This window comes from Canis lupus, chromosome 5 (assembly GCF_011100685.1).
Source record: "Canis lupus familiaris isolate Mischka breed German Shepherd chromosome 5, alternate assembly UU_Cfam_GSD_1.0, whole genome shotgun sequence".
Lineage (NCBI taxonomy): Eukaryota > Metazoa > Chordata > Mammalia > Carnivora > Canidae > Canis > Canis lupus.
Window position 1 is genome coordinate 47,401,364 of NC_049226.1, and position 27,150 is coordinate 47,428,513.

The following is a 27,150-nucleotide window of genomic DNA, read 5'->3' on the forward strand; positions in this document are numbered from 1 at the left end:
CTGTAAAAAAATTATTATGTAAGGCCATGTAGGAGAGGTGTCAAAAGAGTGGTAAACAAGTAAACACGGTGTTTACTCCCTCCCTCCATTTATTCCAAGCAGAGAGGGCAGCACTTTAACAATGCCAATGGGCCCTTCATAACCTACCTCCTTGCCTTCCTCTCCAGGCTCCAGCTCCCCATCCCTCCCCTCCATATCATAGCCACAGTGAGCCACTCTGTTTCTGTGATGCCATCTCTCACCTCCAGAACATGGCACCCACAATCCCCACCTGGAACACTCTTTGTTTGGTTTCTATCAGACCCCAGGTCTTAGCATAGTTATTTTCAGGATGTCTCTCCTAACCCTTACTTTGTCAGTCGGGGTTTTTTTCCGTTATCACCATCTATGCTTCCAGGTATGATGTAAACTCTATAAGGATTGGTAAACAAACGGTTTATTTTGTTCACTGTGGTATTCCTACACCTGGCCCAGTGACCAGAACAGAATTGGTACTCAATAAATATTCGTTGAACAAATGAATAAATCATTCTTTTTTTAATTTTTATTTATTTATTATAGTCACACACACAGAGACAGAGAGAGAGAGACAGAGACAGAGACAGAGACATAGGCAGAGGGAGAAGCAGGCCCCATGCACCGGGAGCCTGATGTGGGATTCGATCCCGGGTCTCCAGGATCGCGCCCTGGGCCAAAGGCAGGCGCCAAACCGCTGCGCCACCCAGGGATCCCAATAAATAATTCTTTAGTTATTCAGTATCTAGCATAGTCCTGGGAACTCTTCAAAGAGCTAGGAATTGTTTTTATGAGCTTTACATTTATTAATTCCTTTAATCGTCATTACAACACTATGAGATGGGAACTGTTATCAGCTCAATTTTACAGATGAGGAAATGGAAGCACAGAACCTAGGCAGTCTAGTGCTAGATACTGTCCTCTTATCCACTATATTCTGCTGCCCCAAGGTTAGTCTCAGGAATGAATGAATAAGCAAGAATGAATACACATGTGGGAATTACTGTGTTATTTTCCTGAAGTAATATTTCTTGAAGTTATAAGGTATATGGAGTAGTTTTTTTATTGACTTAGGCTGTGGGTGGAGCTGTTCATGTAAACTGTGCCATAAGAAACTCCAATTCAGGTGAAATCCTGGGTTGGTATCATCACTGTCACTTTTAAACAGGAAGGACAACTAGAGGGACCTGTAGAAATATGAGGGAGGGTTAAGGAGGCTGGCCATCTTTGCTCTGGAAGGTCAATTAAAGAGACCTCATCTGACCGTGTGTAGGATAACAAACTAATTGGATGCATTGCTCCTAAATGTCATTCATAAATAGCACCTGCTATAATTCACATCCTTTCAGAAAATAACAACATATTAGCAAGTGCTATTAATCGAGCCCCCAACATCTGCCAATGAGAAAACACAGATGGATTCACTCCACTAACAGGAGATATGGTTACATGTGAACTAGGCAAAGGAGAAAGGAGGGATTAAAATAACACTACTCTTCCTACCAATTCTCTTCATGACTGCTGCAGAAACAAGCATCCCCCACAAATGTACTCAAGCTGCCTCCAAACCTAATAACTTCACTTTTTGCTTGATGGCCATGTCAATAACATGAGGTTTGCCCATAGAGCTCACACTAAATTTCTACTCCTTTACAGTGTGTGCTGCTTGTCTGTTATATTGAGTCACCAAAGCCTACCAAGCAGCCATTGGGTGCCAGGCTCTGAACTAGTCCAACAGATGTTATGCCCCACCCATATCCCTTAATATTCATCTCCATGTTCTAAAGGTTGCTTACAGTAAGCACAGGTGACACTGTCTGAGGGCTTGACCTGTGAGGAAAGCAAGTCAGAAATGCTGGAGAGCGCATGCCCCTGGGAGCAGTGCTCGATCAACAATAGATTGGGGTGGTGGTGGATAAATGCCCCAGCTCCTCTAACCCTTAGTGGGACAACACTGGGACATATTCTACAGTGTCTCTCTAGTTCTCCAGAGGGCCTAGTAACCTGCTTGATAACATATTTCTTATTGGCTTCTTCCCCTCTGCTGTTTCCCCTCCTCAGTTCCCAGTGTTCTCTGGGATCTCTCCCAAATAAATGACTTACACTTCCATGCTTGCCTTAGAGTCTGCTTCTGAGGAAATTCAAATTAATACAGCTAGGCCTTGAGCATACAGAGACAAATCAAGACAGTCTCTGCCTTCAAGATGTTCATAGTCTAAAAAACAATAAAGACAAAATGAATCAGTGGTTTACAAAAGTATGGAAAATGATATAATAATAGCATACAGAAGGGGTTATGGAGTTTAGAGAAGAATCACAGAAGACTTACAGGAATGTGTAGGTGAGTGGTGTGGAGCAGTCAGAGAGAGCTTGCAGGAGGCAAGATCTGTTAATTGCTTGCTTCAATGATGAGTATCATGCTATAAAATAGTTTAGTATTTGTAGAATAAATGATCTGTAAAACGACTCTTGTGTTTCTATACAGTTACAGAAACACTATAAAATGAAATTTTCCCTAAGTCAGGCTTTTAGATCCCTGATGGTTTGTATTCTGAGAAAATACTTCCAAAATGTATGTGTGTTGGTTTTTATCATTCCTCCATATCTGGGCTCCTGTATGCACATCTCCCCATCCTCAGTCTGGCCTGTAGTCAAAACAGACAAGAACACTGACATTTGTGCTCTGAAAGCCCTTTGCATGTGTCCCTTTCCTACTGCATTGTCAGTATTTGTTTATATGCTGCTCTCAAATGTCCACCATGTGCATGGCGATGCTCCCTTTGTCTCCTTTGCTGACATAAAAACAGCTCATTACTGTATATTTTTTTGTGTTTACTTCTTCAAAACTTGCCACTAAAGTCTAAGCTCCACGAAAGCAGGGGGCTTTCTATTGTGTTCACCACTGTACACCCAGTACAACACAGTGCCTGGCACAAAATGGATGCCAGTGAATGAGTTGAAGGAATGGACTGTTGAATGATGAGATGACTAAGAGCTCCTTGCAGAGAAAGTCAAGGCTGTATGAATCATTGTATAGTCACATGTCCACTGCATGTGGCCTGGCACTTGGTAAACATCATTTAGAAGTTTATCAAATATATATATTTTTAAAAAGCCCAGGATTAAAGAATATTCCATATTAGTGACAGAAGGAAATTAGAGGGGCACCTAGGTGGCTCAGTCACTTAGGTGTCTGCCTTCAGCTCAAATCATGATTCCAAGGTCTTGGGATCCAGACCCATGTCAGGCTCCATGCTCAGTGGGGAGTCTGCTTCTCCCTCCCCTGGCTTGTGTGCACTCTCTCTGTGTGTCTCCCTCTCCCTCTCAAATAAATAAAATCCTTTTTAAAAAGGCAGAAATTAGAGCAGAATGTTTAGTACTCTTTAATTTTTTTTCTTTTTTTGGTTGCCACTTTTCCTCAAATAGAAACTCATTTTCATAATTATAAGTGATTATCATAGTACTTCTATGTCAGTCACCGTTCCTACTTCTTTGACAGTCTGGGGCAGATCCAGACGCTCTTTTAGTCACATCATCAGAGACTCAGAAGATGGTTGAGACTGGAAGCCAAGTTCATGCTGAGTAATGCAGCCACTGCCAGTGTAATTACTGAAACGAGAGCCTAGCCAGACTGCCAAGAGTTAGCCTTTCAATTCCTCACACAAGTCCAGTTTTGACAGGTGGTCAGGTTACTTTCAAAAAGGAGATAATCTTTCTCCAAAGGGAGTTGCTAAATAACCAAAAGAGAAGACTTGCAAGAAAGCTAGTTTCCAGAACTCTTGAAAGCAGCATGCCAGCATCCACACCAGCTTTAACTTGGGTCCTCCCTTGGCAGGATTCCCATTGGGGTAGAACCTTTCCGAGGAGATGTTTTAATTCCAGTAAGGTACTGTGTGCTGCTGAAGGATTGCAAACCTTGGGCATGAGCTGGAAGATCATTTATTCCAGACCCTTGTCTTCCAGCTGACCCTTAAGTAAGCTCTCTAACAATAGTCATGGCTTTGTGATAAGGACTCTTGGCATTTGGTTTTAAGACTATCTTGATGGGAAAAAAAAGACTATCTTGATGGTGAAAAGTAATGATAACACCAGAAATAATAATTATTACTATTTTTTGAGCTCTATGTGCATGATCTCATAACGCACAAACATTCCCATGAGGTAGTACTATTAGTATGCACATTTTCCAGATGAGGAAACTGAGGCTTAAAGAGATTAAGTAACATGTGCAACACTACATATCTAGTAAGTGATGGAACAGAATTTAAAACCAGACACTCAATTCCAGAGCCTTCTGCTCTTGGGCTAATGAACAGGACATGAAAGGGCAAAACCCTCTGAAAGACTGGAAAACCATATCCATGTGCAGTTTGTATCTCTCAAGTACACAGCTTCACACACAGGCTTCTTTGCTAACAGATCTTTTATGAGAGATGAAGCATGTAACACTGAAAGGGTAGATGAGCAAGTAAAATTCTAACTTCTTATTGCTTGTGAGGAAATCTGCTAATGTATTTTATAACTGATGGTGGATAAATGGGACTCCCAGGCCAAGCAGAAAATGGAAGTCCAGTCTCTTGACCCCTGTACAGTATGTTACTCTTAGGGCTACAAGTGGCAAAACCAATATTCCAGAATGTCTACCAAAGTCAGAACGCGAGTAACCTCTTCTTTCTTATATTAATCATACTAGGCTAGATTGTGCTATAGTAACAAATAAATGTCAAATGTCAGTGCCTTAAAACAAAAAATGTTTATTTCTTATTCACACTGCCTGTTCTTCATAGGTCTTCTGCTCCTAATGGTCTTACATGGAGATGTGGGCTGATAGAGCCTCCCACACGTGGGATGTTGATGGTTGCTATCTATCCAGGAGAAGGAAACTTGGCAAAATCACTCACTGGCTTTTAAAGGTTTCTGCCTGCAAGTGATACCTATCACTTTTGATCACAATTCAGTTTTTAAAGCAAATTATATAGACCCAGTTAACTTTTTGTGAATTTGCCTAGAGTGAAAAGAAATTCAAATATTGGTAAATAGTATTAATGGCTCCATTGAATTCTTCAATCATACTGAAATGTGTTTAAGAGCAGATAAAATTGTTGTTCACTTAAGAAAATAAATCATGATGATTTCAAACAGGTGATCAAGTAATCCACCAGAATATTTACTTTGGTTATTGTTTGTCTGTTGGTCAGTTTCTCCTACATAGCCCTGAGCATTTGTGGGAAATAAATGGTCTTATTTATCTTTGATTACTTCGTTCTTGGTACAGTGCTAGAAGCTTGTAATATTAGCCCATGTACTTGGGCTGCAATAACAAAATACCATAGACTGGATAACTTAAATGACAGAAATTAATTTTCTCATGGTTCTGGAAGCTAGAAGTCCAAGATCAAGGTGCTAACGTGGTCAATTTCTGGTGAGAGCTCTCTTCCTGGTGTGCAGACAGTTGTCTTCTCACATAGCCTTTCCTTGATGCCTGTGCCTGGAGAGAGAGAGAGAGAGAGAGAGAGAGTATCTGCGTGCGCGTGTGCGAGCACGTGTGCGTATGTGCACTCTGGTGTCTCTTAAAAGGATATTAATCCTATCAGATCAAGGCCCTACCCTGCTGATCTCTTTTAACCTTAATTACTTCCTTACTCTAAATACACCCACACAGCGGTTAAGGCTTCAACATATGAATTTTAGGGGGACATTCAGTCCATAACAACATAGTAGGCTTCACTGTTCTTTGAATGAATGGATGGATAAATGTATGATTCCAATTAACCAATACTCTTTGCTTAGTGAAGTATAGCTTAAGTATATTGCTTACCATATTTTTCTCATCTTCCTTTCCCCATCTTCCTCTCTCTTGCATTCTTTCAGTGAGGCCCACTCATTCTTCAAAACCCAACTAGCACATTGCTGCCTTGAGGAAACTTCTCTGATCTATACACCCTCGTGCACCTTCCCAAGCCTGAACCACTTGTTTCTTCTGCTCTTCCTCAAGAACGCCTGATACCTTTTCTCAGTATTTTCCACAGAATTATAATTTTTTACACACTAGACCATATCCCACACTGGTCTGTGTGCCTCCACAGAGCCATGGCTGGTTGGTGTGAGATGCCTGGCACCAGGCATGGGGTCTGACTCATGTTGGTACTCAAAATGTGTTGGTCAAATAAATAGGTGGATTAATGGGTCTTTCACAGATTATATCCCCTTTTGACATGTTAGTCTTCTACTCTGTGTGTGTACTCCTATATTTGATATATAATTTGCCCATTAGATGGGGGCTGTCAGTAACTGCAGGAGGATCAGAACACTTGTCATGCTTGTCATTAAAGCACATTCAAACTTACACAATGGAGGCAGCCAGTCTCATCTGCAGGCACCTGCAGGCTTGGTGCTGTCTCTTCAGAATCTGAGCAGTCCTCCAGGATGTCAGGTAACACACCCATCTACCACTGGATCCCCAGAGACCAGCATGAGGCATGGCATGTAGTAAGCGCTTACCTAAAGTTTGTTGAATGATTTAATTGATCCACCAAATCCCTAGAAAGACAGATCTCAGAGCATCATTTTAAGGTGGAAAAGATCATGGTATCATAAAAACTGTGACTGAGAAGATACTTCTTTTACATATGCTTGGCCTGATTTCAAACTGTGTTGTTCTAAAACCTCTGAGGAGATAGGACTATTTCTCCTCCTTATGAAGATCTCTGGGAATGGAGAGCTTACAATATCTCACTCCGCCTGCCCTAGTGTCACTGCATGAACACAGGCTTCCAGCAATTTGAGCACAGGGCCTGAGTCTTTCCTCTTTACATCCCCAGTACCATAGGCTCACAGTTCTGTCAAAGGAGTACATGTATGGCTGTGAAGATGGTGTGGCCTTCCTTTTATCCAGAAGGTGCCAGGGACAGAGCGACTCTCAATTATAGTAGAAACTCAATAAATACTTATAGTAAGGAATGAAATTGTGGAGTTGTGTGTGGGAGGATATACCTGTTCTGTATGGGAAGCAGGAGCTGGAAGGAGGTGGGGCGGCCATGCATCCACCAGCTTTTCATATCTGCCTCTGCAAACGCATCTAATTACCTCACCTCCATCAGCCGGCCCTTGGCAGAGGCCGCGCGTTGGGTGTGCGCGGTCCTGGCAGCCGCAGTGTGGAGGGTGAACCCGATGGCCTCTTCAGTCTATTTAGCAGGCTCTGAGATGTGTAAGTACATTATCTGCAAGGCTGGTAAAGAGCGCTTGGGGAGGATTTGTGGGTCTGTGGGAAGGACAAAGAAAAATGTTTTCTAATAAATTATTCACCATCTCACAATCCCTTTTGGGCAGATTGTTGCTCAGTTTGCCCCGCGCCGCTCGGAGCCTCTTCCCTCCGCATTCAGACGCGCAGTTTCTCACCTCCAGAGAGCAGCAGAGATCTCGGGCAGGCTGCTGCGGCTAATGGTGGCAATTAATAACTTGTCATAATCCCGAGGACGAAAGGGAAGGCGCCCCATCAGCAGGCGGGTCATGGCGCCGCTCAGAAGCAAATGAGGTGCAGGTGTGGCCTCCGCTAAGCGCTGCGCTCAACACCGGCGCGCGGTGGGGCCAAGCCCCAGACCCCGCGGCCTGCCTCGGGCTCCCCTGCGCGCACCGCCCCAGGCCTCCCCCCCCCCCCCGCCCCCACGCTGCTCACCCGGCTGCGGAGCAATCCCCGGAACGTATCAATAAATCAGAGCACACGGCACAGAACCGTCCAAACACTTAATTGCGCTCTGAACACTGCTAACTCTGCCAGGCCCTACTCGCCTGGGTTCCCCCTCCCACCACCACCCCAGACTTGGTAAGAATCGCACACCTCAAACTCACCCCTCCAGGCAGCCTGGGTACCCCACCCTCCAATCCTCGTTTGTTATCCCCACCTCTACTCCGTGCAAGCACTGCAACCTTTAAAAGTGAACGTGGTACATAAACAGCCAGCGTGCTGAGCCTGGTCTGATCGGTACTCGGGTCCCCAGTGGAGCTGGAAGGACACCAAATCCTCGTTAGGGTTTTTAGAAACCACAAAATGCAGAATCACTTATTTCCCCGACAGCTTCAACCTGGTTGCCTTTTCTCTTGTTTCCATTCTTGTGGGTCAGTTCTGCTTGAAATGAACCAAGTTTACAAATCTCTTCTGGTTTGTACACTCCTATTATGCATACGAGGTGATGCATTTGTAACTGTCACACAAGTCAGGGTGATACAGCACTCTCATCTGACCCTATTCATTTAAATGGGTGCGTCTTGATGACATTGATTCATGTTATAAGTTATATCCATGCATTATAATCTTTATGTGTCACCGTACTGGTTATATCTACTACAGTGCAGGGCAGCGGGGGTGGGGTGTGTGTGTGTGTGTGTGTGTGTGTAGACATAGAAAATGATGGTGAGCAGGATTTGAGAGTGCTTTGAACAATATGAAGTCCATATAAACTCCAAATCTTCCTCGATAAGTTTATTATGTGTCCCTATCCTGAGAGAAGGAAATTTACATGCAGAACAGTCCTAGGTGAAGTGTCTTTTGCTGTAAATATTCTGCTAACTTCTTAATATTTAGAGAATGTGTGCTTCAAATGCATATCGCACCAAACTAAAGGGGTAAGTAAACATGATTATGCATGCATGTAAGTCTTTATCAAGGTGGGGTTAATAATGTTTTAAAGCAGAACTATTTCTCATGAAAATAGCTGCTCTTAATAGCCTCTGTCTCTTTATTGTGCTTCTTACTGAAACATAAATCACTAATATGTTTTCAGCAGCAAAGTACTCTCTTTTTCCATTGTATTCACAGATTTAGTGGCATTTCAAATAGATAAACACAAGCAACATCTATCAACACTACAAAAAGGGCGCCTTAATCAAAGCTCCAGGTCCCGGGTCTCAGCATCTCCATTTACCTTGAGATAAATCCATTGGTGTGACCACCACTGCACCGGGTGACAAATCACCCTAGCCGGCCGAGCAGCGCAAAGGCTTATTGGCCTTCCTTTAAGTGGTCTTACCCTTCAATGAAAAGGATGGGGCTTGTCAAGCAGGACCAGATTAAAGTTAGACAAAAAGAAATGATCTGTTATTAGAAAACTCCGATTGAGAATCACAAAACAGGAAAGAAATATGAATAAAAATTTCCAGGGGGAAGACCATCTGATCCCAACAGAAATTAACTCCCATTATGGGCGTGAGGTAATAGATGGCCTGCAGTTGGAGCTAATGAGGATTTCAGATTAAGGAGGTGTGGGGCTCGGCTGGGGGTGTTAGCAGCTGCTCTGGGCATCCAAGTGCTAAGTTCAGGAGCAACCTGAGCTCCTGGCTTCCTGGGCTAAAAGATGGTGTTCACGTAGGGCATGGAAATTACAAGCTCTTGGAAGTGAGTACTCATGATTACATGGGTGCTTCAAAGAATAACACTAGTAGGAATCTCAGGGGACAAATTGATTTCCCCATGTCTGAGACAAGGGGAAAGTGAAGGCCGAATATGACTTGCCCAAAGTCACACAGCTAATAGTAGGACTGAGATGATCTGTCTGCTTCCAATTCACTGGGACACCATTATTTGACCTAATCCTGGGAGATGACCTTGTTCTGCCTCTAGGTTTAAGGATCTTATCTTTTCGATTAACTGCAAAGGGACAAGAGAATGGTACCCTATAGTTAGCCTTCTTGGTATAGTCTTGAGTTAAAGCCTAATGCTTATACAAATAATAGTAGCTAATGCTTTCAGGTTCTTACTGGATGCCAGTCTCTGTCTTTGCATTATCTCATTTAATCCATAGATACCTACCATCAGAGTAAGATACTGAGACTTCGTAAACTGCTTGCCCAAGGTTGAATAATAAATGCAATAGTTTGTTTCTGAACTAAGGAGCCTGCCTTAAGAGCTATGCTTATAACCACTAGTCAACACTGCTAGGCAAAGACTTACATTTCTTATAGGAAAGTTTGTGCAAACAAAGAAAAGTTAATAAGCAAAATATATCTGATAATATATACACAAAAGGAATGAAAACTTGGATGCTGAGGAAAAAACAAAATTCCTAGCTCCTTGATATGAATAAAATACCTTTGGATGTTCCCCCAATTTTTCTGATACTCTGCTGAGAAAAGGACTTTAAAAATCAGGCTACCAAGGGAATGATAACCAATTCCATAATTTAAAATAAACTTATAAGCTATAGGAAGATACATGGCATAATTATGCAAAAAGAGAGTAGTCCAGCAGAGTACAGAGTGTGTTTTGAAGATGATGGTCCATGCTAAGTTCAACTCCCACCCCTGGCGTTTCTAGCCCATGAAATTTCCTCTTTGTCATCTTAGTTTTTTCCTATGTCTGAATCTTAAGCATGCTACATATCTGTGTTGGCCTCAATTTCCTCACTTGTTAAATAAAGAAATAATGTCCATTTCATATAGTAGTTATGAGGATTAAATGAGATGATGGATGTCAAGAGTTCAGCAGAGTTCCTGAGGAAGGGTAAACATTTGACAGTTGGCTGTACCCCCAATCTGTCAGAGAGTTGAGAATTACCCCCTTTCATTCCCTGTGCAGCATCATGGAAAGATGCTGACCTTAGAGATGCTGAATGGACTGTGCCCTTGTTCACACTCTGCCCAAAATCCACTGAATGCATAAAAATGCAGTTAAGGGGATCCCTGGATGGCTCAGTGGTTTAGAGCCTGCCTTAGGCCCAGGACATGATCCCTGAGTCCCGGGATTGAGTCCCACGTTGGGCTTCCTGCATGGAGCCTGCTTCTCCCTGTGCCTGTATCTCTGCCTCTCTCTCTCTCTCTCAAGAATAAATAAATAAAATCTTTAAAAAACAATTTAATAATCGGAATGGCCATACAGGGACGCCTGGGTAGCTTAGTGGTTGAGCATCTGCCTTTGGCTCAGGGTGTGATCCCGGGGTTCCAGGATCGAGTCCCACATCGGGCTTCCTGCATGGAGCCTGCTTCTCCCTCTGCCTGTGTCTCTGCCTCTCTCTCTCTGCGTCTCTTGTGAGTAAATAAATAAAAAATCTTTTTAAAAAATGCAATTAAGCTTTCAGATATTGATTGCCTCCACAAAGATATTTGGAAATGGCAACTTTTTCACTGCCTTATTTTAGGCCTTATGTCAGGTGAATGTGAGCAGGGGTTCTCAAATATGAAGATATTTAGATTAGTAGAGAGAAAGAAATGGTAGATACACAGCTAAAGAAATGAAAATGAGCCCGGGTGGCTCAGCAGTTAAGCGTCTGCCTTCAGCTCAGGGAGTGATCCTGGGGTCCTGGGATCGAGTCCCTCATGGGGCTCCCTATAGGGAGCCTGCTTCTCCCCCTGCCTATGTCTCTGCCTCTCTGTGTGTCTTTCATGAATAAATAAATAAAATCTTTAAAATTAATGTACTGTTGGATCCTATTGGCCAGTATCTTGTTGAGAATTTTTGCATCCATGTTCATCCGGGATATTGGTCTGTAATTCTCCTTTTTGGTGGGGTCTTTGTCTGGTTTTGGAATTAAGGTGATGCTGGCCTCATAGAACGAATTTGGAAGTACTCCATCTCTTTCTATCTTTCCAAACAGCTTTAGGAGAATAGGTATGGTTTCTTCTTTAAACGTTTGATAAAATTTAAAAAAAAAAGAAATGCAAAACAGGAATCTCAATCCACGTATTTGAGAAAGCCAGATCAACATTTGCCCATTTGGTGAGTAGTAAGTCCATTATATCTAGTGATACAAGAAGGTACCACAAATATCAACCAAGGCTATTGTATTTCCCTCGGAATAAATTGGAGAAGCTTAAAGGTGCTGATTGGTCATTGCTATGTTTGATTTGTAAATATGTCTTATTATGATAGCATTTATGGGAAGCATTGTGTCAAGAGCCTGTTTTCTTTATTTATACAAAGAATCAAGCTGGGTAAAGGAATGTTTTATATTCATCTTAACCTGAGAAATTTGTAAGCTAATAATATCAGAGGAAATATTATATGCCAATTACTAGTGGCCTCCCTTCATTAGTACAACTACAAGTACATATTCTCTGTATTTAACTGTGTAACTCAATCCAGTTTAAAAGGAAAACTAAAATAAAATATCTTTATCAAACATTTCTAATGTCTAAAATGACCCAAGCATGCGTTATGTTTCATTTGAGTTTGCAAGGCAATAGTGATAGATAATTACAGGTACGGGTATTGATATATTTTGCATTTGTGTTTGTATCTAAATACCTACTGCCTTCTTAATAAACTTCAATTAATATGCTTTCAAGTGCCCTGAATGTAATTTTCTGATTAAACACATACATCAGACTCACCATCAACTCATTAATTTCACATAGATTGAATTCTGTGTTTGTATGCAGCTAAATGTAAGAAGCAACACATCCAATAATCATTTTGTATTTAATATGAACAGATATATTTATTTGATTTAGTCCAAACCAAATCCCTAGGACACAAATGAGGTGGTAACTGAATTCTGTGCCTTCAGAATTTGCACATTTAATGGGAAACAATTTCAAAGCCTCTGCCGGTCATTGGAAAGGCTGTTCCATTCTGCTTTTTCCACAGAGCAAAATCTTTCTGAGAACAGTGCTTATTATTGATAGGTTTAAAGCACCTCAGGTGCTTGCCCATTGTGTGTATTGCTGTCACTCTGTCTTCTGAGCAGTGGGAAGCAATGATGGATAACATAGAGAATAATACATGATTCTTGATGGAATGCAAAGCTATAATTCAGTCTTGGGGGTTCTGCTGACGTCACAGTGCGTGAGAACACAGCTCAAAGAGGTTTTTCTAAAAACCAAGCAACCCTTGTTATCAATCGAGTATGGAGCAAGGGGATCAAGACGCACACTATAGCCTCCTTGAGTGATTTTCAAAGGAGAAAAGCACGTGAGAGTGTAATCTCTTAGGTTAAAGTCACAACTGTGCTCCCAGGAAGGCAACGAGAGCCTATTGCTGGCTCCTACCCAGTTCATTCCTCATTTGCTTTGTGACAGGCAAATGAAAACTCTCAGATGTGGAGAATAGAACTCTCTCTTCTTGGCCCTTCAAGATATCCTCTAACCCAGGTTTCCAAAATTTCTCTGGTGAGAGGTATTGCCTGAAACCCTGGTAAAAACATAGCTTTCTGGAGGCACCTGGCTGGCTTAGTTGGTGGAGTGTGTGAGAGCGTGTGACTCTTGATCTCAGGGTCATGAGTTCAAGCGCCATGTTGGGCATGGAGCCTACTTAAATTTTTTATTTTATTTATTTATTTATTTATTTAAATTTTTTCTTTTTAAAGTTTAAAAAATATAGCTTCCTGGAGTCTCACCTCTGGACATTCAGATTTAGTAGATGTAGGGTGCAGCTTGAGAATATGTATATTTAACAAGTAGTTAAGTTGATTCATTAGGAATTTTGCAAACACCTTGATCAGTCTCTTGGTATCTTATCTCAGAATTTCCTCTATACTTGCAAGCTACTTGTCACAATTTAAGAATCAATACAGTACTAGTTTATGTTGACACAGCTAAATGAGAATGTTTTTGCAAAAGATTCAACACATAACCCATAGTGCATCTCAGTAAATGAAATTTTCTCCTCTTCTTTTAGTTGCCTGATCTATCAGAAAGCTGCCCTTTCTGTTGTTAACAACTCAAGAATGTTCAGTGTTAACAACTCAAGAATGAAGACTAGACTGCATATTTCCTCAGCGGGCCCTGAAGCATTATACAGTAAGTATTTGAAAGTGATGCATGGATCGACTGAAGCTGTCAGAGGTAGGGTGAGACCTACAGATCCTTTTCTATTCATGCTTCATTTGAAAGTAGGACTTATCTAGAGCTCTAATACTTCTCAATGTAGCAAGGAATCATTTCTTTATTCAGGCTTAGGTAACCCAGGCCATACCTTGCACAATCCTTTGAGCCTCCCCAAAATCAATAGTGATAATAATAATGAGGAGGAGGAAAAGAGGAAGAAACAGCCACACTTCAGTAGTGCTTAAATGTGCTAGGCAGTCTTCTCAGAATTTTAAACATAGCAACTCACTTAATCCTCCCAATATCCTTACAAGTCAGGTTCTAGTATTGTCATCTCCATTTTACAAATGAAGAAATAGTCACAAAGAAGTTAAAAAAAAAAACTTGCCCAGGGGTGCCTGGGTGGCGTGGTTGGTTGTGCCTGACTCAAGTGCCTGACTCTTGGTTTCAGCTCAGGTAGTGATCTCAGGGTCTTGAGATCAAGCCCAGGGTCATGATCACACTCAGCAGGGGTCTGCAGGGGTTTCTCTCCCTCTGCCCCTCTTCCCAGCACTCTCTCTCACTCTCTAAAGATAAATAAATTAATCTTAAAAAAAAAAAAAACTTGCCTAAGGACACAGCTAATAAGTAGCAAGGCTAGGATTGAACCCACATACTATGGTTCCACGGTCTGTGTCTTCTATACTGACTTTACTAGGAACATGGGAAGTCAATTTAGAACTACTACAACACCTTGGATGTTATCTAATATAAACTAATTTTACAAGTAAAAAGACAAGGGCCAAAGAGAAAAAGTGACTGACAGAAGGTAACTCCACTGTATTCTTTCTCTAACTCCTGATCCTGACTTCACTCTGCCATGTGATCTTCTGCTGGAGACTGGTCTTACCTAGTGCAGGCCTTCTCTTATTGACACCACACAATATTCTGGAGGTTATATACAGCAAAGAATGTAAATGTAAAGCTGGGCTTCAGGAAAGGAAGGAAGGTCCTCGTACCAGGTACAAAGATGTAACTGTAGACATGCAAGGAAAACCCAACTCCTAAGCAGATGCCAAGGTGTCTATAGGTAGGAAGATATAAGGCCATTTGGAGCCCACAGAGGCAGGAGCTAGAGCTGGTGTTGCCATTACTATGTAAAAGATAATACAAGACTGAAAAGGTACAAAAGTTTTCAATGAATACTAAAGCTCTTTTCTGCTTTTGACTCCCAGAGGCAACAGGCTTTTGAATATTCTTTGAGATATAATGTATGCCAATATATAACTATATACATTTCTAAATTCTTCTGTTATTTACACAAATAGTAGCACACTACACAGATTATTCTGTTGGTGTTTTTAACTGTATAATGTATCCTGGAGATTGTTCCATATCAGTACTTCTGTATAGAGCTGCCTATTCCTTTTATGATTATATAATATTCTATTTTTTGGATGTATCAAAATTTATTTAAGCCATCTCCTATCAGTGGAAGATAGGTTGTTTGCATGTGTATTATTTCTCTTTTTGTGACTATACCTATGAGATAAATTTCCAGATGCAGAAATGCTGGATCAAAGAATAAATTTAAAAATTTAATCAATAAAGATTATATTATTTACATTCCCTCCAACAACCCTGGAAATTGATTGTTTCCCCAAATTCTCAACAAGCCAATGTTTTATCCAAATTTTTCTTTTGTGTATCTCATATATAGTTTTCATTTGTACTTCTTTTATTATAATGAAGTTGAACACCTTTCATATATTTAAGAACCATTTATTTTCCCCTTTCTTTAAACAGACTACCTATATCATTTGCCCATTTATACTATTGAATGCTTTTCTTAATATTGTTGAAAATGTTATATATTAAAGAAATTAGCCCTTGGATTGCAATATGTAAGTCAAGAATGTTTCTCCAATTTATTTGCTTGACTTTAAAGAATTTTTTTCTATGAAGAATTTTTTAAAGTTTTTACAAGTTTAAATTGACTAAAATTTTCTATTATGGATTCTGAATTTTATGTCATACTTAGAGGGTTCTTCCCACTGCAAGATTATATAAAAACAAATTCTCTTATGTTTCTTCTACAACTTTAATGAATCATTAAAAACAATCTTTGATCCATCTGGAATTTATTTTAGTGCAAGATGTACAATGGATCAAACTCATTTTTTGAAACCAATTGTCCCAACACCATTTGTTAAATTATCTGGAACCCAGTATATTACTCTACTAATGATGTACTCAAAAACTGGAAAAATGGTGACCACTATTGGTTATTTCTAATTAGGTAAATCTTTTTTTTTCCCTTCATATTCTGGGTGGTTTTTTTTTTTTTTTTTGTATATTTTTTTATTGGAGTTCAATTTGCCAACCTATACTATAACACCCAGTGCTCATTCCATCAAGTGCCCCCCTCGGTGCCCGTCACCCAGTCACCACATCCCCCACCACCACCTCCCTTTCCACCACCCCTTGTTCATTTCCCAGAGTTAGGAGTCTCTCATGTTCTGTCACCCTCACTGATATTTCCCACTCACTTTCTCTCCTTTCCTTTTATTCCCTTTCACTATATTTTATATTCCCCGAATGAATGAGACCATATAATGTTTGTCCTTCTCCGATTGACTTACTTCACTCAGCATAATACCCTCCAGCTCCATCCATGTCAAAGCAAATGGTGGGTATTTGTCGTTTCTAATGGCTGAGTAATATTCTATTGTATATATAGATCACATCTTCTTTATCCATTCATCTGTTGAAGGACATAGAGGCTCTTTCCACAGTTTGGCTATTGTGGACATTGCTGCTATAAACATTGGGGTGCAGGTGTCCTGGTGTTTCACTGCATCTGTATCTTTGGGGTAAATCCCCAGCAGTACAATTGCTGGGTCCTAGGGTAGCTCTATTTTTAACTCTTTGAGGAACATCCACACGGTTTTCCAGACTGGCTGTACCAGTTCACATTCCCACCAACGGTGCAAGAGGGTTCCCCTTTCTCCAAATCCTTTCCAACATTTGTTGTTTTCTGTCTTATTAATTTTCATAATTAGGTAAATCTTGAATGAAAGAAAGAGGGATGTGGGGCAGGGAATGAGAAAGAGAGAGAGAGAATGAGAGAGGGAGAGATGGATCGATGTTTGGCCAAGAATCAAATTTAGACTAGAGAGTTTGAATAAAGATACAGTAAACTTACAATGAATGGATCCTGATTGGCTGCATTCAGGATGATTCTTCTTCCTTCTTTGACAATTAGAAATTGCAGTGGACCTAGCAAGGAGGACCCTACAGTGACCCAGGTGGGCAGATCACGCAACAAGCAATGACTCATTCCAGGGAATACTAGCATAGTTAGGTGATTTCTGAGGTTATAAGAGTTTCAGCTCCAGGGCCCTGGTCCTACAGAAATCCCTGGAACAAGAATGCAACCTCAAGAAAATGTAGGGGAGACCCTTGCTGTTCAAGTTTGAGAGCTCAGCCCCTGTCTGATGTAGGCTTATAATAGAAATATACTTTAACACTAAACGTATAAAAGACATTTCTTGCACACTTGAGTTTGAGAGCAAGGTTCATAACTCCTAGAGGTTGTTAAAAAGATAAACTGAGGCATGTTAAAAATTTTTAGGAGTTTATCTGGACAAAAACTGATTTGAATCAGCATGAAAAAGTGGTTTGGAACACTCCATGGAGAGCAGCTAGGGACAGATTTTTATAGAGAAAAGGCAGAAGCAAAGTAAAGGAACTATTGATTGTAGTTTAAAGCCTAGTTTGCTTCTTAGGATAGGTTATACTTAGGTTTCAATTTTATAACCTTGAGGCATTTACAGCCTTAGAGTTTGCTTTGCTTATATAGGTTTGTTGTTTAATTAATTTAATAAGTTCAGATGTTGAAGTAATTCTCACAAACTGGAGAAGCATCTTAGACCTCATGTCTAAGAATAATAAGACAACAGATGCCAAGAAAGTGGCTCCTAGAGCAGCAAAGATCAGTTAATAATGAGGATTATATTCCTCTGTTTTGAAGCACATTAAATTTCAAGGTACTTTTGATCTGCTACCTTATTTGGCTGTCAACCTCATGAGATGATAGAGGCATGTTTTTTTTACTATCCCTGTTTTGTAAATGAGGACACGGAGATCAACAACAACAAAAAAACTATGACCTGGACAAAACCATCCAATATACTAGAGGAGATTTTCTCAACTTCTGTACTATGACCATTTTGAGCTGGATAATTCTGTGTCTTGGAGACTGTCCCCTGTATTGTAGAATGTTTGACAGTCTCCCTGGCCTCTACTTACTAGGTACCAGTAGCAACTCCCAGTGGTAACAACCAAAAATGTCTCCAGGTATTGCCAACTGTCCAATGGGTGGCAAAATCCACCTCCCCTTCACATATCCCCACCTCCATCCACCTTCCTTGGTTGAGAACCAAGGGCTAAGAGTTTCCCCAGTGTACTGGCTCCTAGTTCAGAGTGAGTAGAAGAAATCCAGTGCTCCTCCCCTACTCCCAAGGTCAGGTTACCATTCCACCAACATGCCTAAAACCATTTTTAAATGTTCTCATATAATTGTTATCACTGAAAGGGACTCAAGCATTCATCTCTACCCTTTTAATTCACATCTGAAAACACTGAGCTTCAGAAAATTTTAGTTATTGTCAAAGAACACACAGCTGGTATGTAGAGATACTGGTATTTGAACTTAGGTCTCCTATGTCAAATTCAGGGTTTGACCTACTACCTCATCAATGCCTAGAGCTGACATTGTTTTAGAAACCCTTCAAAGTAATCTTGGAAAGAAAAGCAGGATATTTGCTGGCTAGCTTTCCCTTTGTAAGAGGATATTTTTAGCAAAATGGGGGGAAATTACCATTCAGCTCAACTGAAAATATGTCTGGCATTAATTCATTGTTAATTGACCAGGATGAGTAAAAAGATGGCTACTTCCAAGGCCTCTCTAATGGAACTATTAGTGAATTTTCAGGTCAACTAACTCCTGTCACTGCCTGACAAAGGAAATGGCAATCATTTGCCGGTGTTAGCAAGGCTCTCACTGCTCTTGAAAACTGGAATCAGTCATCCTGGGCTGTCAGGTTCCGTGTCTCTACACTATACGTAATTTTCTACCCAATACTCCTCCACCCAGAGACCCTTAACTTCACATAAATGACCTCAGGTTTGCCCGAAATGTGCATAATTTTTGTGACTTCTAAAGAGCATAGAAATCAGGTTTGATCCTTCACACAATGCTATAGGTTAGTAAAAATTACTCTGTATTACTCACATTTACTGATGGAGAAACTGAAGCTCAGGTAATTACTTGACTTGTCAAAGTTTTCACAGATAGTAAATAGTAAGGCAAGAGTTCCAACCCAGGAGTGGAGCAACAATTCTCATGTCATTATGTTTTGGTGGCTTTATTTTGCACCATCTGCACCTTCACCCCTCACTTTTCTTTTTCTTTCTTTTCTTTCCCAATGAGCCAATGAGACTTCTTTTTTTCCTACAGAGTTTTTTCCTTCTTCTAAAATCTAAAGGGATAGACAGTTGGGATAGTTAGATAAATTTCAGTTACTATAACTAACCATAGTTTTCTCATTCAACAAGTATATATTGAGGATTTACCTCTAGGAACTCTGATAGATATGGGAGATGCATGATTCGTAAGTTAGGGTCCCAAATCCTTAGGCATGCCTATCATAATTTGGTTCTAACCTACCTTTCCAGCCTCATCTTGAACCACTTCTCACACAACTTATGTATATTAACAATACTAACATAATCTCTGTTCTCCAAATATGCCATACATCCCCTTTTCTTTTTTACCTTTGTATGCGCTGTTTTCTCTATGTGGAGTGCTCTTCTGTTTTCAAGATCTGCTGAGTTCCTATTCTTATATAAAGGCCCTCTCAGGTGTCACCTTCTCCATAAAAGCTTCCCTGCTTTTCATGAAAAAAGCTAATCAATCATACCTCTTTTTGCTATGATGATTTGTCCATACCTGTATTGTAAAGTGATCCTACTGTATTATGATTATTTATATTCATATCTGTCTCACATGCATGATCCTTGAAGGCAAGGATCATGGCTTACTTAAGGGAGTAGTCCCCACTATAGCACATGATGAGTGACTGATACACATTAGTTGACTTGATGCAACCCAGAACTGGAAACAAAGGCAGAAAGACACAGAAATGCTGTAGCCCAATGTTATTTTAAACAACTAACTAACTTACTACTTATTAGTTTTACCATTAAACAAAAAACTCACTTGTTAGTGGTCCTTTGTGTTTTATTAGCAGAAACATCTCCTTTTACTTAACATGCCCTTTAGAACAACTTGCTTCTATAATTTTCTTGAGTAGATTTCAAGGAAGAAGGAAATAATGGATGGTAACAGAGATCACATTTATCCCATCACAACTGACATTAAGCCAAGGCTCCACCATGAAAGCAAAGCAGGGAATTAAAGCAATTCTCCAGGTACCTCAATAAACCTTGTATTTGATAGCTAGTAGCAAATATTTTTGGAATATTTTTGTAATAATGACAACATTATGTAACAATTTTCAAAGCACTTTTATAAATGTTATACCTCTCAATAATCATGAGAGGTCAGCACTATCTTCGCTTTACAGATGGGAAAACTGAGGCTCAGAAATGTATTCAAAGTTATTTAGTTAGCTGGTAGAATGGAGTTTCAAGATATAGTTCTTCTGACTGAATCTTATGTTCTTACCAATATACCATACTGTTCTTTGGGGATAGAACATATATTTTGTTTAATCTTGTGTCTCCCAGGACACCCAGAATAGTGCACGAGGCAGGAACTCAATATGATTGTTCAGTGAATGAATTTTGATATACAAGATTAAAAATTCTTCTTTCTCATCTAGGTTTAGTTTGTTCATTCATTCATCTGCTTCTTATCTCTCCCATTCATATCATATATATGTATTACTGAAATTGACTGCAACTGTGGTCAGCACGAAAATTTCAAAGATTTTTGTGTCTCCAGCACCCAGCACATACCTGGTGCAGAGTGGGTACTTAGCAACTTCTTTTGCATAAATTATCCAAAGAAAGCTCAGGCTCTAATATACATGACTGAAGTAATTTGAGCTGTGTTTTCTTTTCTTTCATCTGGTTTTCACATCAATCTATTGTTTGTATTTTTACTTACAGGAAAACTGAACATCATTAGGGCTTAATCCCTCTGCCACAGGGGATTTAAACCCAGGTTTCACATTTAAAATACTCAGTTGATGCACCTTCTAGAAGCAGCTGTGTTGTAATGGGGGGAGTCCAGATCTGGAGTCAGAAGACCTCTTATGAATCCCAGCACTGCCATATACTAGCTATATGGCCTTGGGAAGCCACTTAACTTCTAGGACTCCATATAACAGGAGAAAATAATACCTACCCTGCTGACTATATGGGGCATTGTGACATATGTGAATAGTATGAGAAAAGTGTCAGAAGACTAATCCAAGGTGCTCACTTATTTATTCTCCTCCTGAAGGGCTACAACATATCTGGCATGCCCCTTGAGAGGCTTCTCACTGCTTGCTGACATCACCTAGAACCATTCAATTTAGATCCTCCTTAACAACTCATTCTTTAAACTTAAGGTCTTATAATTAAATAATAAAAATCAATGGATAAGTATTGACTCCTTATGTTACACATGCTAATTGCATTTATTCAACTTCAGGAAATATGTGTACTTGTGTGTGTGCACACATGCAGGTGTGTGTGTGTGTGTGTGTGTATGAATACCTGCTACATATTTGTGTGGGTACAATAGAAAGAGCCTGATTTAGGAAGTCAGGCAGAGCTGCCATTAAATCTCAGCTCAGTCCTGCATTCATTAGCTGTGTGACTTTGGACAAGTTATCAAGTCACAGTAAATCTCAATTTCCTAACTGGTAAGATGCAGGTAATAAGTTGTTATCAGAGGGAAATAAGAACAAATGCTTCTAGCCTGGCCCTTACCTTTTTGCTCAATAAATAGTAGCTTTTGCTGTCATCTATATTATTTAGACATAATTAATATGCATTCTGGTTCTGGTATTGACTAATCCCTCCTCAGTAGAAAATTTTCCTGTTCAGATCTTCTCTTTTGTCATTGTGATTACATGTTCCCTTCTAATTCTCTTTTCTGTCCTGTATAAGTCAGATTTGAAAAGTTATCTCCTGATCCTGGGTCTTTAAAATTATTTTAGAGAATTTTCATGTTGTCTATAATTTGTCCAACATCAGTTTAAATCTTTATGAGTTGTATTCTAATCCCTGCTGTTCCCAATTTACTATTTTCTAATTTTTGTCAGTAAGGGAAAAACTTCTAGAGTAAAATACTACTCCAAAAGATTATGACATACTACCTCAAAGTTGTCACAGCAAAGTTATTTTTTTGTGACCCTATTAGACAACTCCCCATGGTGAAAGCATCCTGAGATTTTATTCTTTTATGACCACCATTTATGGGCCACTTAAAATTACGATAAGTATAAAAAACTATATATATATGTTAGCTATCACAATATTTAATGTTTCACTAAGTTAGGAACAAAACCTGGGAAAGTTAATTTTTTATATATCATTGTTAGGCCCCCAAATCTCATCAAAGGTTAAAAGGTCTTGTTCACCAATAAAATAGAATAAAGGAACCTCCGAGATATTCATTTTGTCTTATCCATTACCACCAGGATAATCTTCCTTTCATATCTTCTCACTACTCAAAAACATTCAAATGTATACAACTGCCTTAGGATTATTAAAACTTGTTATTCTGGAAGGGCTTTCCCAGTATTCCTTACCAATCCTATTTTCTACTACCTATTCCTCTCCTCTTCCCACCCCAATTGAATCTTTTCCTCCAACAAGCTGCTGTTCATAAATTATTCCATGCACATTCCTGCTTCCTTGCCCTTGATTAAGCCAATTTCCTTTCTTTCATGTCTTTGTCACCCCCATCCACCCACCCACTCTAGGCCTTCTTCAAAGCCAAGCTCACTATATTCCTTCCCATAGAGAGCACCTTACCCCTCAACTCTGAAATTACCAATCATTAGCACCACCCATTTGACAATTGATTATATAATCATAGTAGTTTACCAGTGGTTTCACAGAGGCTTTTTAACTTGAAAATAATAACAGCTGCCCCTTAGGGAACACCTACTATGGTCTAGGCACTCTGCTGAGTGCTTTATGAATATCATGTTTAATCCTCACAGTCATCCTCTGTAGCAGATCCCCCTTTGCAGATGAAGAATTGGAGGCACAGAATTGTTTTGTAAGTTATCTGAAGTCATAGTGCTGGTAAATGGCAGTTGAGGTTCACAATCATGCCTGAATTTGAGGCCCAGCCTCTTAACCACCACACAAACTTTCTCGATTATACAATATAGACAAAGAAATCAAGTGATGTGACCAAAGCTGGTAAGAGAAAGCCAGTCCTCTCACCCAACAAAGTCTAAGTCCAGACAACTTCCCAATATACTAAATATATATGATCACCTATTACCATATTTAACTTTTGTTTTATTGTTTAACCTAACATACAGGCTTGTCTACTTGCTTAAGATCTCTGAAGACAATGATTAGATAACTGAAGGGTTGTTCAGACAAATGGCAAGCAGTTAATGCACCAAAAATAGTCCTGATGATGTATGTAGTGGCTTGGGTATGGGAGAAGATAGATTGATCTGGGTTGTAATTACCATCTCAGTAGTAAGCCTGGGAAAAAACTTCATGGACTGTTCTTCAAAGAGTGATTACCTCAGAATTAAAAAGACCTGGTTTTGGGGGCATCAGGATGGCCCAACTCTTGGTTTTGGCTCGGATCATGATCTCAAGGTCCGGAGATCCACCCCTCATAGGACTCTACGCTTAGTGTGGAGGCTGTTTGTTCCTCTCCCTCCCTCCCCCAGCTTGCTCTTGCTCTCTCTCTCTAGCTCTCTCACTCTCTCAAATAAATAAATAAATAAATAAATAAATAAATAAATAAATCTTAAAAAAAAAAAAAAAAGACCTGCTTTTGTTGGACTATTAGTTTAATGCAAAAGCAGTCTTTGTCATGATTTCTCTTTGTTCAGCTTATACCAAAGTGATTGACTCTCTCTGGGCCCTGAGACTAGCCAGCAAAGAAGGCCATGGAGAGCCAGTGTCTGGTTAAAGAAAACTGGAGTTCTAGGGAAAACATCAACACACTCCCATTCTTTTCAACAGAAGACCAGATGCTCAGCAGCAGGTATATGTAGAATGAAAGCAACGGCAATATAACAGTAATAAACATTTTACGTGCCTGCAGCTACTGTAACAGGAAAATCTAATGTAAATGGCTTGTAATGCCCATGTGGGGTGTGCTGTGGCTATGCCTCTCACAGGTGTCTTGCATATGTCGCCCATAAGTACAGTATAAAAGATGGAAATACAATAAAATCTCTTCCACTTTTCTGTGGGGTTGGTGTGGGAAAATGTTGCACATAGTAGCTACATGTAAATTGAGGTAAATTTATAAATGACTTTGCGTTTAGTTTGTTGTTGTGTAGTAGATTTAATAATAATTAAGCATAGTGCCTGCACTGAGTAAGGTAGTCAGTGTGCAGTTTCTATTTTGGTAATAATATCTTACAATTCAATCATGCTTTATAAACATGCATTACAGCACCAGTGGAGTCTCTTCCAGGTTCGCTTACATCTGTCCATCTGCTAAACTTCTGCTCAATGTATAATTCTGGGGTGTAGTATATTCATTGTTGCTCCACCTACCCCATATTCTCAAGCAACCTTTATCTGTAATAAAGCTAACATTTTGATCTCCATCTGTGTAACTCCTTTGCTTATCTCAACTGGTTTAGAAATCATATAGAAAGAAGAAGGGTCCTATTATTGGCCCCCCTCAAATCCTAGGAGTGGAGAGTGGTAACAGTGTATGTTAAGCGCCTGGTGGAGCTCCTGACACAATAAAGGAGAGCTGTTCTTCACTAGGAGTGAATTGGAATATAACAGCCTTGCTCCCTCTTGATCCTCCCTCTAGGTAGTAGTGCTAAGACCCAACAGATGGACCTGGAGGTTCAGAAAAACCAGAGTCTCCAGGATCCATAGAAATTTTTGGAAGGAAGCCAGCATCGCCACCCTGAGCTGTGGACTGTCACTGGAAGTCACAGATGCCATTGAGAGGGTGGAGATTGTTGTGATGTTGGTTTTGGGTAGAAAGCTCAAAACCTAGAGGGGTTTGAGTCAATTACAGGTTCTAAGTCATTGTATTTGGACTCTTATCATACATCAGAATTGGAATGGAGTTTTTTTTTTGTTTGTTTGTTTGTTTGTTTTTTTAAATGATAGTCACACACACAGAGAGAGAGAGAGGCAGAGACACAGGCAGAGGGAGAAGCAGGCTCCATGCACCGGGAGCCCGACGTGGGATTCGATCCCGGGTCTCCAGGATAGCGCCCTGGGCCAAAGGCAGGCGCTAAACCACAGCGCCACCCAGGGATCCCGACATCAGCATTTTTTAAAAGCTCCCCTGGTGAAGCCAACAGGAAGCCAGGTTGAGAAACATGGCCCTAAATAAAAATAGAGAGACTAGGGGGAGTGTTTCTTAGTCTCTGGACTGGGTTGGCCTGTTTAGACTCTAGTTCTGCCACTTTATTAGCTCTGTGACCTTGGGAAAGGTAATTAACCTCTCTGTGCCTCCTTGTTTCATCCATAAAGTTAAGATGAAAATGGTACCTGCTTCCTGGTGTGGATATAAGGATCAACTGAGTTAAAATGAGCACTTAGTATCTGACATGTGATAAGGCTTACTAAATATTGTCTATTTTCATGATGTTTAGATTTATAATCTAAAAACTGTCACCTGAGGAAAGAAGTTTGCACATATATAAACTTAAAGAACCCCTCTTTATGTGTCTAATTTTTTTCAAATAAGATTTAAAAAGAGTTCCCATGGTCAGAATTTCTCATACAGATGGTCTATGATGGTGCAAAAGCAGTACACATTCAGTAGAAACCATACTTAAGATTTTGAATTTTGTTCTTTTCCTGGACTAGCAATATGCGGCAAGATATTCCCTGGTGTTGCTGAGCAGTGGGAGCAATCTGCAGCTCCCGCTCAGGCATGTGATCACAAAGGTAAACAACCGATACACTTAAACCATTCTGTACCCATATGATCATTCTGTTTTTCACTTTCTGTACAGTACTCAATAAATTACATGAAATATTCAATACTTTATTATAAAATAGGCTTTGTGTTAGATGATTTTTGTCCAATTGTACACCAATGTAAGTGTTCTGAGCACATTTACGATAGATGAGACTAAGCTATGGTGCTTGGTATGTTAGGTATAGTAAATGCATTTTCAACTTACAATGGCTTTATCAGGATGTAGCCCCACTATAAGCTGAGGAACATCGGGGACCTGCATGGCTTAGTGGTTGAGCATCTGCCTTTGGCTCAGGGAGTGATCCTGGGTCCTGGGATTGAGTCCCATATCAAGCTCCCTGCAGGGAGCCTACTTCTCCTTCTGCCTATGTCTCTGTGTCTCTCATGAATAAATAAAAATCTTTAAAAAATAAGTTGAGGAACATCTGTAATTTACTTACAAATAACTTCCAAAGACCAATTTTGTGAAAGATAATTTGTTTTCCTATGAAGTGTTCACAATGAAGAATTAGATTAATTTCTTTATTCACTGTCTATTTACTTACTCAGTCACTCTTTACTCCCTTGATTTGGATGAGACTTTGGACTATGGAGCCCAGACTGTCTAGATTTGAATTCTGGCTTTGCCACTTATAGCTATATGACCTTGGGCAAGCCATTTAACCTCTCTGCACTTCAGTTTCCTTATCTGTAAAATAGGAGCATAAGAGTAGCTCTTGTTATTGAGAGTCCTAAAGGAGTTGGTTTATATACAGTGCTATTATGGACTGAATGTGTCCATCCCAAATTCCTATGCTGAAGCACTGACCTCCCAATATGATGGAGGTGGACCTTTGGGAAATAATTAAGTTTAAATGAGGCTATGAGAGTGCAGTTCCCATGATGGGATTAGGAATTAGTGTCCTTATAAGAGGGAGAAGAGAGACCAGAGCTTCTTCCATTTCTACATTGTGAGGACATAGTGGGAAGGCTGCAAGCCAGGAAGAGGGCCCTCACTGGGGAGCAGAATTATTTAGTACCTTGGTCTTGGACTTCTTAGCCTCAAACTTCAAGAAATAAAAGTCTGTTGTTTAAGCCACCCAGTCTATGGTATTTTGTTATGGCCACCCAAATTGACTAAGACAAAATGCTTAGAACAGTATCTGGCTGGCATATAGTAAAGGTTCATTAAATATCAGTTATTATAATTATTTATCTGCTCCGCATCATATATTACT

General features: G+C 40.0%; 2 long non-coding RNA genes across 5 annotated transcripts in view; one reads left to right on the forward strand and one right to left on the reverse strand.

Moving 5' to 3' along the window:
- Positions 1–4,751: 4,751 nt before the first annotated feature.
- On the reverse strand, positions 4,752–7,436 carry LOC119871876. Its single transcript, XR_005359677.1, has 2 exons — positions 6,363–7,436; positions 4,752–5,503 (listed from the first exon to the last, which is right to left on the reverse strand). It is a non-coding gene; the product is annotated as an uncharacterized LOC119871876 (long non-coding RNA).
- A 5,365-nt stretch (positions 7,437–12,801) lies between these two features.
- LOC102152515 overlaps positions 12,802–27,150 on the forward strand; it is an 87,729-nt gene continuing 73,380 nt past the window's right edge. For 3 of the 4 annotated variants that reach the window (XR_005359672.1, XR_005359673.1, XR_005359674.1), the window contains exons 1-2: positions 12,802–13,113; positions 13,622–13,743. This is a non-coding gene — a long non-coding RNA (uncharacterized LOC102152515). Of the gene's footprint in view, positions 13,114–13,621; positions 13,744–20,126; positions 20,245–21,283; positions 21,394–27,150 lie in introns of those variants that run through there. The other variant, XR_005359675.1, reaches the window with a different exon arrangement.